Source organism: Drosophila kikkawai, chromosome 3R, assembly GCF_030179895.1.
Source record: "Drosophila kikkawai strain 14028-0561.14 chromosome 3R, DkikHiC1v2, whole genome shotgun sequence".
Lineage (NCBI taxonomy): Eukaryota > Metazoa > Arthropoda > Insecta > Diptera > Drosophilidae > Drosophila > Drosophila kikkawai.
In genome coordinates this window covers 504,060-518,025 of record NC_091731.1, presented here as the reverse complement: position 1 = coordinate 518,025, position 13,966 = coordinate 504,060, and the positions used below count along the sequence as shown (strand labels likewise).

The following is a 13,966-nucleotide window of genomic DNA, read 5'->3' as shown; positions in this document are numbered from 1 at the left end:
ACAGCCGCTTATGTTTCGTAAAATCAAAACGCTGAATCACGGACAGAGCCATAAAGGCTTGGCAACTACCTAAATTATGCTTCGTCGCTGAGCAATATTGACATTTCGAATCTGGTTTGTGATCTGCTTTTGTGCATGAGAATGACGATTTTGAGTATCCCTTATTCGAACCTTGGCTAGGCTTCCCTTTACTTTTCGTTAATTCCTCAGCAGCTAAATGCTGGTATCGCCGATTCAACTGAAACGCACAATCAGACCATGTTGGCAACTTATTGTAATCTAGCTGCTCCTCAAATCGGGATTTTGTTGTGTGATCTACCTTGGACATAGCTATGTGAATAAAAATTGCATTATTGATCTCCTGTTCACTACCCAACGACTGCAATGATGCATACAGAGCCGATATCTCATCAACAAGAGACCTCAAGCCTGATGCAGAGGGTTTCGATACCTGCGGAAGGTCAAACAACTGAGAAATCGTGTCGAAGAAAATCAAACATTTATTGTCGTACACGTTTTTCAAGCTAGCCAATGCTTTCTCATAATTTAACTCGGAAATTTGAAACGCCTTTACAGTTCCTAATGCATCACCTGTTAGACATGTAAGCAAATGGTTGAACTTTTCTACCTTTGTAAGGGATGGATCGTTATGAACTAAACTCTCGAATAGACTTATAAAATTTTTGTAGTCCGAATGTTTTCCACTAAACTTCGGCAGATTCATTTTTGGTAATTGCGATGAATGACGATAACCACTGAAATCCCCTTGACTAATTCTCTGAGGTTCAACTTCTATCATTGAGGAGCGATACAATGCCTTTGTAATAATACATGCATCCTCAACCGACGCTCTCAGATCATTTTCTGGGTATAGTATATCAATGTCTGCCTGGATATCCATTAGTTTTTTACAGTACGATTCGAGAAGTTGCATTCGATATTCCATTTGAATTTTGTCGAATGAAATAGTTCTTTCCTCAAATGCCTTTTTCATTCGCTCGATGTCACTCAGAACCATATCGTGTTTCTGCATAGCCATCAAAAGTTTTGCATTTGGCTTTGCAGCCGAATCTCTTTCAGCCATTTTGAAATTGATTGGGAATTAATAAAAATGCTCCAAATGTAAATGATTGGCACTAAGTTTTAATAAATCACTTTCGCAAATGATTCCGTAATTATTATTCACTTGATACAATTTCGCCGATACCCCAATATTAAATTTTATTAATATAAATTCACAAGCACACCAAATTTTATTTGGGTTATATAAGGGTTAATAATGCCAAAAACCACCGCCGAAATTAAACACCAAGTTGAATTTTATTTGACAAATAAACTGTCCGAAAATATTTAAGTGGATCCCATACGGGTTAAAGATGCCCACAAGCACCGCCAAAGCCAGAAACTGTATCACAATTAATGTCGCACGTAAATACATACATATGTACATATAATAATATGTGCAGAATTTAATTTCACTGCCGAGTTTTGCAGGAATTTTACTTTGAATACTGTTTGAATACCACTGACAGAGTATATGCTGTCGAAATTAACCGATATGCCTCTATGTACGGTTTGAAAGCCACTGACCAGAGTATATAGCTCAAAAATAACTGCTCTGCCACTGCACAAAAGGGAAATGAACTTGGCGGCAAAACGCTGGTATATAAGTATGTAGATATGTATGTATTTAACTGTACCGCACGCACATCAATTTTCTCACAATTTAATTCCAAAAATTATTAAAGGCTGTTCACTTTTTATTTGTTTATTTGGAGGTTTTATATGTTGGTTTTAAATTGGTTTTCCAATATACAAAGTGCCAAGAATTACAGCCAGATAATTGCACACAAACACACGTAACGTGGAGTGCTTCCAAGTTTTAAATTTTTGGCACTGAATACCTGATCGTTGGGCATGATTTCCAGAACTTTCCTTTTTTCCAAAATTTGATCCAATCCGATCCAAGATTTGCCGAGTTCCGCCAGCTAGGTTTTTTCGCCAAATATATAAAAAAACGGAACAAGTGCCGAGACGACGAAAATGCACTATTTTTGTTCGTTTTTCCGACGCGAAATCGAAAAGCTAGTCGTAGTCCCTGTCTCGGGCGCCAAAATGTAAATCCGTGAGGGTTTTCCGGACTAAAAATTCGAATAAAAAAAAGGCGACTAGCAACTAGCGGCCTAGCTGGGGAATTTCCACTCGAAGGCAAAGAAAAGAAGACGAGAAGAACTGCAGTCGCACGACAAAGTTTTATTGCGCTGGCGCAGCCAGCAGTTCCAAAGGTTAATCGGCTACTACCTTTACACAAGCAGCGTCCGAATTGCCTCGCTATGAAAGCTATACGTTTCGGCTATTCAGCTCGGCTGAGTGCAAGCGATAAGCTTTTTGTTTCACATTGTTTACGTTTTAGTTCTATTTTTTTCTTCATGTAAATTCATTTCTAACAATAATATCAATCGCTAATCTAGTGCTCCAACAACTTTCTTATCGGGGTTTTGGCTTCAGCCGGTGAGCTTAAATTTGGGTGAGCTCTCTATAAGGGATGCTTTGTGCTGGTTGGTGAGAGTTTTTTAATATATCTTAATTGTGCTTTTTCAGCATCTTGCTTCAGGGCCCGGCTTAGTTTGCGTGTGGCTTCATTTAGACGTTGCTTTGATCATGGCGATCTATTGGTTTGCCATGCCCTTCGCAGACGCCTCTTTTCTTGGATAAGCTGTTCAATTTGCAAGTTCGTTTTAAATTTGATTTTTTGCACATCCGTCTGTTGTGGTGTTGAGATTCTGGCTGCAGTCACAAGTACCTCTTCCAGTGCGGAGGTGGAAGAGTCGATGTCGGCTTCAGAATTGAGCTGGGGGGCTAGCTCACATACTTTTTGTATTTCATCCAATTGGTTCTGTGCGACGTCAGCCTGTAGGGGCGATCCGTAGTTTCTGGGCTTTGAAGGAGGGTTATCAGCAGCGGCGAGTGATCTAAAGAAAGGTCTGGAAGGGCCTTGGCGTTTATTAAATTGCGTGGGATGTTTTTTGTCACCGCGAAGTCAATTAGATCAGGTATCTTTCTGGGGTCTGCTGGCCAATATATATATATACAGTTGTCTTCCCTTGGCGGTCACGATGCGGGATCCCCAATGCGTATGCTTGGCGTTGTAATCTTCTGCAGCTCTGAAACGATCTCCAAGAGAGTTGTAGAAATCGATGAATTGACCTTCAGAGATTCTAAAGCGAGGTGGGCAGTAGACAGCAGCAATGCAAAGGTTGCCGTTGCGTGACTGCACTTTTATGGACGTAGCTTGCAAGAAATTTGTTGCAAACCTTTGGTGAAAATGGTGTTTAATTCGTTCTCTGATAAGGAATGCCGGTCCCGCCGTGGGCTTTACCATCTGGATGATCTGTGCGGTGGAAGGTATAACCTCTTATATGAAAGTTGTATCTGCTTGTGAGGCGCGTTTCAACCAGTAGCATGGCGTCGATGTGGTTTTCATTTAGGAATTGTGTTAGTTCAAGTTTATGCCGTGAGACGCCGTTGTCATTCCACGCGGATATACGTAGATTAGACATTGATTATTTCGACTGTTGTGCTACAAGCACCTGTATCACCATATTCTGATTCTGGACAAGCGTTTGCATGGTCGTTTTCATAAATGACATGAGTTCCATCAAACTTTGTTGCATGGTGACCATCATGGATTCCAGGTTGTTTTGTGACTGCCCTGGGGCCTGCTGAGCGTTTACTGAGTTTGAGGGGAGTGGATTTTGCATACCTGCCCGTAGAACTTCGGCGTAGGAGATGCCCGTGGGGGCATTTAGCGGACCAAAAGAAGATCTGGCTGCTTTGGCAAAAAATACTTCTGGAGTAGTTTTTGAATTATAATACACATTTTGTGTATTTTGTTGGCGTGTAGCTGTTGCTCGTCGCATGCGACTCTTCAGCTCCTTGTAGACAACGCAGCCTCTGTAGTTAGCTGTGTGATTTCCTCCACAGTTTCCGCATTTTTTCGTTTTTGGGTCTTCTTTGTTCGGAGGGCAGTATGCGGAATTGTGGAAGTCTTCACAGACTGCACAGACTGACCGAAGGTTGCAGTATGTCCTTGTATGTCCATACTCCTGGCAATTTGTGCATTGCACAGGACCGTTGCGTTTGTGCGGTTCTTCCACGGTGATTCTTCGATGCAATAGGAACTGCAACTTGTAGATCGGGTGAACTTAATTCTTCTTCAGGGTTTTACTTTCTGGCTCCAGTTCGACTTTAAAAAGTGGTTGCGGCTTTTTGTTTTTTATTTATAATGTTGCTAACATTCTTGGCAAGGAAACCCTTGCCTTTCAGGGCTTCCACTATCTCAGAGGGGGCGACGTCTGGTTCAATTCCTTTTAACACGACTTGCAGTCCCTTGCTGCTTTTTAGTTGGTAGGTGTAAAAATTCTTTTTGGATTCTTCCAGGTATTTAGAGACAGCCCGGAAGTGTTCTTCTGTTTTGGTTTGAATTTTTGTTTCGCAAATGTTCCCTTTAATAAGCGGAACAACATAAAAGTTTCCGTCCCCGACCGTCTTATAAATAACCGACCTAACCATGATGCACGCGACTTTATAAATTTTTTTTTTAACTCCACACACTTCTCCCAGCGATGCTCCCATCTCTGCAACCCTTCCAAATAGTACTTGACGTCTTTGTCTGCAAAATACGAGTTCATGAAAGAGGTTGCCTCCTCATTTGACGAAAATCTCTGGCCGCCAAGCGCAGTTTTAAGTTGAGGAAACAAAAAAAAGTCGCTTGGTGCTAGATCTGGTGAATAAGGTGGATGGTGGAAGAGTTTAGTTATAGTTTTTCCTTTTTCAAGATAGTCGATAAAAATAATTCCATGGCTGTCCCAAAAAACACTCGCCATCACTTTCCCAGCCGAATACACAGCTTTAGGTTTTTTTGGGGCCGGTTCCCCCTTTTCAATCCACTGTTTAGATTGGATTTTTGTTTCGAGCGTATAATGATGAATCCAAGTTTCGTCTACAGTTATCAATCGGCCCCAAAACTCGGTCTTATTGCCTCTAAACTGAGCCAACAGAGCGCTGAAAATGTTCATGCGCGCACGTTTGTGGTCTAGCGTAAGCAAATGCTGCACCCAACACGCGGACAGCTTTCTCATGCCCAAATTTTGGTTTAATATGTGACAAACACGTTCTTTTGACATCTTCATAATCCGGCGGTCGCCTAGTACCAATTGATGAACTTTAGCGATGTTATCGTTAGTGGTTACAGTTTTTGGACCCCCAGGACTTTCATTATCTTCCAAACTCCTGCGACCACGTTTAAATTCAGCTGCCCAAAATTTGTCGGTGGTAAACGATGGTGCAGAGTCACCATACACAGAGTCCAACTCATCTTTGATTTGTGAAGGCGTATTGCCTTTCAAAAATAAAAATTTAATTACAGCTCGATATTCAATTTTTTCCATTTTGGGGAATTCACCGAAATAGACTCACAAAAACGACGGTCAATAGATAATTGCGCAAGATAAATTTCTGAAATTTTGCCGAGTAGCTATTATAATATGCACAATTTGAAGTAGAAACTTTTTTTTCAGATGTGCCGCTAGCTTCACGTTGGGGTCGGTTATTTATCAGACAGCCCTCGTAAATGGGTGGGGGCTTTGGCTGTTTTTGAGTCTCCTGCTCCGGCTCTGCTTGGTTATTGTCATCAGCTGCTAGCGGGGAAAATCTTTTGGAGTTGGTTGATCGCAGCTTTTGGTGACACGGTTGATCTTAGGTTTGTTACCAACCTTGTTATATGGGCTGAGCTTGCGCTTAATTTGGATGTAGCGATCCATGCCAGTCTGTATGGCCGGAACCGCTTATTGCTTATCGGAACTCACGGTTTTTGTTACCATTGAATTTGGCGCTGCGGCCGTTGGCACCGATTTCGCAATATTGGTCGTTGGTTTAGTTGTTGCTGTCGCTTTTGCTACGTTTGCAGAAATTGCAGCTCTGCTTGTTGTTGGTGCGTCTTCCATCGAAGCCGGTGGTGGTGGGGTTTGGCATTGGGAGCTCCAAGATGTAGGAGCTGGAGTGAGTAGGGCGGGTGAGCAAGAGCGCGCTCTCGTGCCGTCGGCGGTCAGTAGAGCCGGGTTGGGCTTGGTAGACGATTTTTCTGCTTCGATATCGGGAGTTGAGAAATAAGAGAAACAACCGTTTCTTTGGTTTACAGAGGTTCTACGCTCATTCTTTTGATCGCCGCTCATTATTTTGAGCTTGTTACGCGTGGCACTATATAAATGAACTTTGCAGCTCAAAAACACGTCTCACGCACTAGTGTCCGTATTGTCATGCGTACTGTAGGGCTTGGCCTAACTATCAGTACGTAGTTTAGAGTTCCGAATTTACTTTTTCACCATGAAAAAACACTTCGAGAATAAACCCCGCGTAGCGGTCGTCCGTAAGCACGTCCGCACTCGATGAAGGTCGAATGCGAACTGTATATGCATATATATATATATATATAAGTTATAAACTCACGGGTAGTTTATTTAAAAAAAATATATTACTTCGGACACTTGGTCCGGTTTTATTGAACAAAATAATCGAACTAAATTATGTTTACAATTTATGGTGTATTTATACCCCTAACTTAGTCGCTGCCTATGCCGACGTCGGAGCTTTGCACTTGTCTTTGCTGCACCGGGAAGTGGGGCAGACGCTGCGGTCAACACTTACTGGGTGCTATCGACCTAAGCCGGGAAGTTGCCCTTGCACTTTTATTGGCTTGCACAAGGCCGGATGCGCGTGTCAACTTCATTTGTGAAGTCGTTTGCGAATTCGTTTGTAGTTAACTCCTCCACCTTTAAAATCCAGTGTCCACGCTCGATGCGGTCGTTGCTCTTGTTTTCAGAATCTGTTTTGTTGATTTGCAGAGTTCTGACCCGTTTAATCCAGAAGCGGCTCGCTATTGTTACGAGTCCGATGATTATTATGAAAATTATTAGGAAGTCAGCGGTATGGGATGTTGTTTTCAATAATTGCAAAGTCTTGGTGTTGTTTAAATGTAGTTCTTTCACCAATTCTAGTGATAGCTGTTCCTCTATTTTGTTTATGGTCATCTCTGTTTGGAGAATTGCTCGCATCGGATGGTAATTTACCATGTCTCTGTTTGTGAATGTCTGTTCATCAATTTGTATTGAAGAATTGCTGAATTTTATAAGAAATGTTCCGTTGAGACTTGTGGGTGTCCCGTTAATTCTTTCGTTGCCGGAGAATTTGTTGAGAAGAATGACTCCGGGTGCGATTTCATCAATGGCTCGAATGTGTTGGTTATTAATATGAGTGCAGGTGGCAGGGCGACTTTTTAACAAATTTGATAGGCATGTGGAATTACTTATATCAATCATATTTCTATGTTTACAAATGGTTATGTCATTATAATTATTACATTTTGAAATTTTCGCAAAAAGTTTTTCTTTACATTTAACAATATTTTCATATTGAATTTTGTTAACATATTGCCCAATTTTTATTGGTTTGATTAAAAATTCTTCACAAAGGTTGGTGTCGGCAATAGGAATTTTAATGATATAAATAAGTGTTGTCCCATTGCTTGCTACGCTTATTTCTGCTATTTTCATGGCTTCTTCGAAATTAGTGTATGGCAACTGGTCTTGATCTAGTGTTCTTATAACTTCATTAACTTCGTCATCTCCTAATATCTGTGTGTTACTTATGTCTGCCTTTGCCCATTGTATCGCGTGGTTTAAATTGACAATTTCTTCTTTAAGCATTTTAATTTGAAACATTAGTGTTGTGCTTGTGTCCCTTTGAGTGTCTCCTCCGTATTTTAAGCTATTTACTAAATTTGTATTGGCCTGGGTAATATTATTTATTTTTTCTATGATGAGTCTATTTAAAATAACCTGATTGTTGTTGTTAGTTAATGCTGAATTATATTTTTTCTTGAACAATCTCGAAGTCTCTACTGTCGGGGGATCCAGCTAACCATTTCCAGGCGCTGCCTATCAAATCGATATGTCTTTTTGTTCTACTCCAAATTTTTAGGTTATTGATTAAATTTTGTGAAATTCGTATTTCTTCAATTATAAATGGTAAGATTGGGTCGTATGTTTTAAGTTGGTATTTAGCAGTGTAGTTAAGTTTTACCAGAGTTTTTTCATATTTTTCTAAGTCAATGATATGGATTAATCTGAAGGTTCCCGTTTGAACCTTTGCCAGTCCGGTAGTCAGAGTAACGATATTGGATTTCGTGTAGTCAGTTATTTGCACGTCAGCAGCGCACACAGTGAAAAGGGTTCTGTAAATGTGATTTAATTTCGAATAAGTTGTTTGTGAACAATTCTTCCACTTTCTGTTAGTACTGTAGTGTTTCTGTCTTCTTTTACAATTTCTTTTTTAAATCTGGCGGATAGTTTTGTACCTAATCTTTTATTATTTTGAACGAATATCTCATCTCCTGGTGAATATTTTTTTATTTGGTCTCTGCTTTTATTATGGAATGCTAAATCTATTTCTTGAGTGATTTTAATTCCTTCTGTAATTTTCCTCTTCTCTGCCTGCTGTAGGTAAGGGTTTTGTGCTACTTTTCTTCCAAAAAATAAGTCAACTGGCTTTCTATTAGTGGTTGAGTGTATGGAATAATTATATCTGACAACCGATCTTTCAATAAGATCTTTTAAAGAAGCGTGTAATTTTTCAGCTTTATGACACCTAATAATTTCTGATAATGTTGAATGAAAACGTTCAATTTGGCCATTTGCTGAACTGTTATAGGGGGGTGTTTTGTAAACTTCTATGTTGAATTGATCTTGTAACATTCGCATTACTGGAGTTGAACTGAGTGATTTCTCATTGTCTATTACTATCATTTCTGGGATACCAAAATTTATTAATAATTCTTTTAAAGGTTCTTTTATGTCTTGAGTTGCTCGAGATTTGACTATCCTAGCCTGTGCAAATTTTTAGAATTTGTCTATTGCAGTCAGAACGACTTGTTTGCATGTAAGGTAAAAATCTATGTGAATGATTTGTCCTGGATATTGTGGTAAAGGCGTTTTTTGTAATTCTGGTTTGTTGGGATGTCTTTCACTTCTGTTCTTTGCAAATTTGGCATTCTTTTACAATTTTGATTATTTTAGCCCTCATCTGTGGAAAGTAAATTTTGCTAAGCAGTTGTTGTTTGTTCTCCTTCCAATTTCGATGTGCTCTTCTATATTCTGTTATAATGGCTTTTTCTTGGTCGGTTTCCTCTTTTAAATCTTTAACTATCTTGCATGAAAATCTGGTTTTATAATTATTGAATTGTGGATAGATTTCTTGTAGTTGACCTAAAGTTTTTTCGTCGGTATAAATTCCGTTAATGACAGACGGATTGAGCCTGTCTTTTAAAATTTTTAATAAGATTTCAGAATCAAATATTGGTTCAGTAATAGTGTGTCTATGGTAAGTGGGAAAAACAAGTTCAAATTTATAGGAGGGAGTCTTTCCTAACAAGAGTAATATTTGATTTTTAAAAACATTTACTGGTTCTTCTGCCATTGATATCAATCTTTCAGGAGAACTGAAACTGCTGTGAATAGTTCCTGTTAGTGTGTTTACTTCCCCTCGCGTTTGAATGGGAGGCCTACTCAGAGCATCGGCTACAACGTTTGCCTTGCCTGGTTTGTGTAACAGTTCGTGATTGTACTCCTCTAAGATTGCTTTCCATCTCTTCATCTGATCGTTGCGGCTTTTAGGATTAGTTGGGTTTGTGAGAGATTCATGGTCAGTAAATATTTTTACTTTAGTTGGACCGTACAGGAAATTTCTAAGAGTCTGTATAGACCAAATTATGGCTAGCATCTCTTTTTTGTTCGGAGCATAGCTTTCTTCTGCCTTACTTAAGGGGGGGGTAAGGTATTTAATTTTTTTTTTCGTAAATTTTTTTTTATTTTTTATTTTAAAAGTTCAATATTTTAAGAATATTGTGTCCAAGTTTTACATCAATCATAGTAAAATTGACGAAGTTATGCGGAGCTGAACGAAGGTCGGTAGGTGTTCAATGCATGAGAATCACAAAGTTTAAAGCGCTCTCCTGAAAAATGCCATTTTGAAAATCGGTGTACACGATAACTAAAAATATACTGAACCAATCGGTTTGAAATTTGGAACATAACTTCTTTAGATAATTCTACAGGTATTCTCGTCGAGCTTTTTTTAATTTTTAATTTTCTTATATTTTTTATTTAACAAATTAACTTAATTTTTTAGTCAAAAATCGGGGTTTTGACTTCAAATTTTGATAAAAAATAGGGAAAAAATTTTAAAAATAAAAACGCTTCGAGAATACCTCGGGACACTTATCCTTTAACGAATGAGGTATAATTTTTGTAGATCGGATGATTCTGGGGACAGTTAGGATGTACACCGCAAACCAACTTTTTTTGGAGGCGACTCGGGAGATTCCCTATAACTCCTCTACCTCTAAATATTTTTCAATACAAAATTTATCACAAACTGTTCAAATGTTGTGTTATTATATGGTATTTAATTCGTTAAGCTAGCTTTAGCCGTTTCGCCACAACATTTTTTTGAAAAGTGGGCATTTTTGCACCGAATTAACCTTACCCCCCCCTTAAGGTCCTTGAAATAAACATGATAGGTTTGTCTTCTTGGGCCAATACGGCACCAATAGCGAGCGTAATCAGAGGCATCGGTAGTTAATTGAAATTCCTTGGTGTGATCTGGATATGATAACATTACCTCTTCGGAGGCGAGAGTTTGTTTTAATTTACTAAATGCTTCCCTTGCGTCTTCATCAAGGTCGATCAATGTTTTGCTTGAGGCATTTTTGGAAATTCGGCCTCGGCCCTCTTCCCCTCTTAAAAGAGCTGTAAGGGGCTTTGCCAACTTTGCATAATCTTTAATGAAGCGACGGTAAAACCCTGACAGTCCTAAAAAGGAACGAAGATCTTTCAGCATCTTTGGTTCGGGGAATTCGACGATTGCTCTCACCTTTTCGGGGTTTTTCTTTATTCCGGTATCTGCTACTAAAAATCCTAAAAAAATTCTTTCTTAATAAATTCGCATTTATCTAATTGAATTTTCATATTTGCGTCTTCTAGAATTTTAAAAATGATTTCTATGTCTTTAAGATGGTTTTCTTCGTTTTTGCTGAAAATAATAATGTCGTCGATGTAGGCGAATCACCTAATTCCTATATGTTCCCTGAGAATATCGTCTAAAGCTCTTTGAAAAATTGAAGGGGCATTTTTGAGTCCAAACGGAAATCTGGTAAACTCATATTTGCCTTGATTTACTGAAAATGCTGTTTTTTCGATGTCCGATTGTCTGAGAGGGATTTGATGAAATCCACTTTTAAGGTCTAAAACAGAAAAATATTTATTTTGTCCGAGTTGTGCCAGTACGTTGTTAATGTCTGGTATAGGGTATCTGTCTGGAATAGTCACCAAGTTAAGTTTCCTAAAGTCAATTACCATTCTATGTTTTTTCTGTCCGGAGGCATCAATTTTTTTAGGTACGATCCATATGGGAGAATTATATGGAGACCTTGAAGGTCGGATTACACCATTTTCGAGAAGCTCTTGACTTTGTTTCTCAACTTCTGGTCTAAGTGCTTCTGGGTATGGATAGTGCCTTGAGTAAATTGGACTTTCGTTTGTACTTCTTATAGTGGCTTCTACCTTGGTAGTGTATGTCAATTTTTCGTCCGGTTCGCCAAATAAATTAGGAAATCTAGAGCAAATAGTTTTTAAATTTTTCTTTTATATTTCCGTTGTATGATCTACTCGAATATTTAGTTTGTTGACTTCAACTGAGGTTTTTTGTTTTTTTTAATTCGAAGTTTGTTTTTAATTGAAATGTAACCTTCCTGCATCTTAATTTGAGCGTTGATTTCGCGAAGTGTGTTCGTAATAGCATCGAAAGTTTCTAGTGAAGGTAGTAAAAAGAATTTAACAAATGTATCTTTTAAATCAAATGGATTGGCAATTGTATGGTGTGTGATATGTAAGGCTCCTGCTACGGAGTTTACATGAAAAGATTTTTGATTCTTGATTGGTTTTTTTACTAATCGCGGTTGGATATAATTTTTATTAGATATTAAAATTTGTATCATCTCTCCATCACCAGTTTTACATTGGAAGTAGGGTAATGAAGAGGCTCCTACTCCAAAAAATGAAGGCCAGTGTATTCAGTATCGTCTGTTTCTTATTCGAAATCTGAAACTTCTGCAAAATATTCAGCGACTGCTGTCTCGTCAGTTTCCGTCAATTGGTCAGAATTTTCTGTAGTCGGTTCTGGGTCGGTGTTTAGGTGGAAGTTTCTCTGTCTTTTGTCTACCAGTCCGCTTGTCATTTGAGGTGGGGGTCGTTTACCCTGCATTCCATTATTCGGTCTGTTCATATAGTTGACTTGTCTTGTCTGTAAACTTTTATCTATATCCATAGGTTCTGGCTTAGGCTGTGGTTTTGGAGCCGATGGACGTGGTGGTTGTAATGTTGGGTAACCAGCATATTGTTGGTTCTGTCCAGCAAATTGCATTTGCTGCCTTGAAAAATAGGGGGTCGTATTTGAAGTCTGTGGAACATGAGCTAATTGTGGAATAAATGTTTGTCTAGTTGTATTGAAAGGTTGTTGTACGAATTTTTTTGGTATGGCTGGTCCTCTAGTAGTTCCGTCAAATTTCCTTGAATTACTTTGGCTATTGTTTGCATAGTTCGTTCTGAATTTTTGATTTTCGCATAATTGGAGGGCAGATGGAAGATCTGCTGGCTCTTTTTTACCTAGCAATCTGGGTAGGTCGCCGTTAAGACCTCTAATAAATGTATCGAGTGCCTTGTCTCTGTAAGATTTGGCGAAAAGATCAATTGATTCCCTTCCCATTTCCATGCATGAAATTTTATTCACGATAAGTGACAAGTGGGTATAGACCTGTTGGTAGAAGTCTGCAGTGGTTTGATTACCCTGTACTAATGAAGTCATCTGATATTCTAAAGTCGTAACGTCTCGTTTATCCGCGTAGTGGGCTGTAAGACATTTGGAAATTGCTGTCCAGTTAAGTGGGGTGTTGTATGATTCTAAAACAGAATCTGCATTACCTACTATTTTGTTTCTAATGACATTAAGAATTCCATAATATCTGGGGGACCCTTCTGTTAATGAATATATTTTTATTATTCTTTCTACACTTTTTCTCCATGAGCTAAATTCTCCTGCTTGGCCAGAAAATTCCCTGAGGCTTTTCACTATGTCTGGGACTCTGTCAAATTCACTAATATTATTTTGATTAGCATTATATGTCTGATCAAGTAGAGGCACTGTATCTGAGTTTAATCTTTGATTTAAAATTCTCTCCACTATTTCTTGTATTTGGGCCTGCATATTTGCTGGGACTTGATTTACTTCAGGAGCTTGTACTCCGTTATTGTTTAGCAAAGCGGGCCTGATTAAATTATTTGGGTTAGACATTGTGTGTGTTTTTTGTTGGTAATTTTTTGTATGTGTAAAGATGTGTAGATTTGTTGTGTAAAATACGTAGTTTTAAGGTTTATTGTTTTAATGTTGGTTTAATGAGCTTTTTAGCTTTGTTTTCTTGTAAATTTTTTAATATTTTGTTTTAATTAATTTGTGTGTGCTTGTTTCTTGGAGTTAGCTTACAGTAAAATAAAATACATCCTGAACCGGTCAGTTGGTAGTCTTCCTTTTTGCTTTCTGCTACTGGGGTACCTTTCTCCTGACACTCCCGTCCAGTTGTCTGTGGCGATCGCCTTCAGGCTGATGTAAGTGAGTTCTCTTCTTTGCCGGGTTGTCCAGCAGCGTTTATTTTTCCTTTGGAGCGCTCTCGCGGTGTTACCAGGGCAGCCTATGGGGTGCACTTGCAGGTGGTTTTTGGAGATTCGCGACTTATTTTTTCGGATCAGTGGAAACCGGGCAGCCTATGGGGTGCACTTATAAGTTTTACTTCGATTCGATA

At 38.8% G+C, this 13,966-nt stretch overlaps 1 protein-coding gene across 5 annotated transcripts in view; it reads left to right on the top strand.

Annotated features, from left to right (window-relative positions):
* LOC138928989 (rabankyrin-5) overlaps positions 1-13,966 on the top strand; it is a 280,025-nt gene that overhangs the window by 246,703 nt on the left and 19,356 nt on the right. The gene's annotated exons all lie outside the window — the stretch shown is intronic.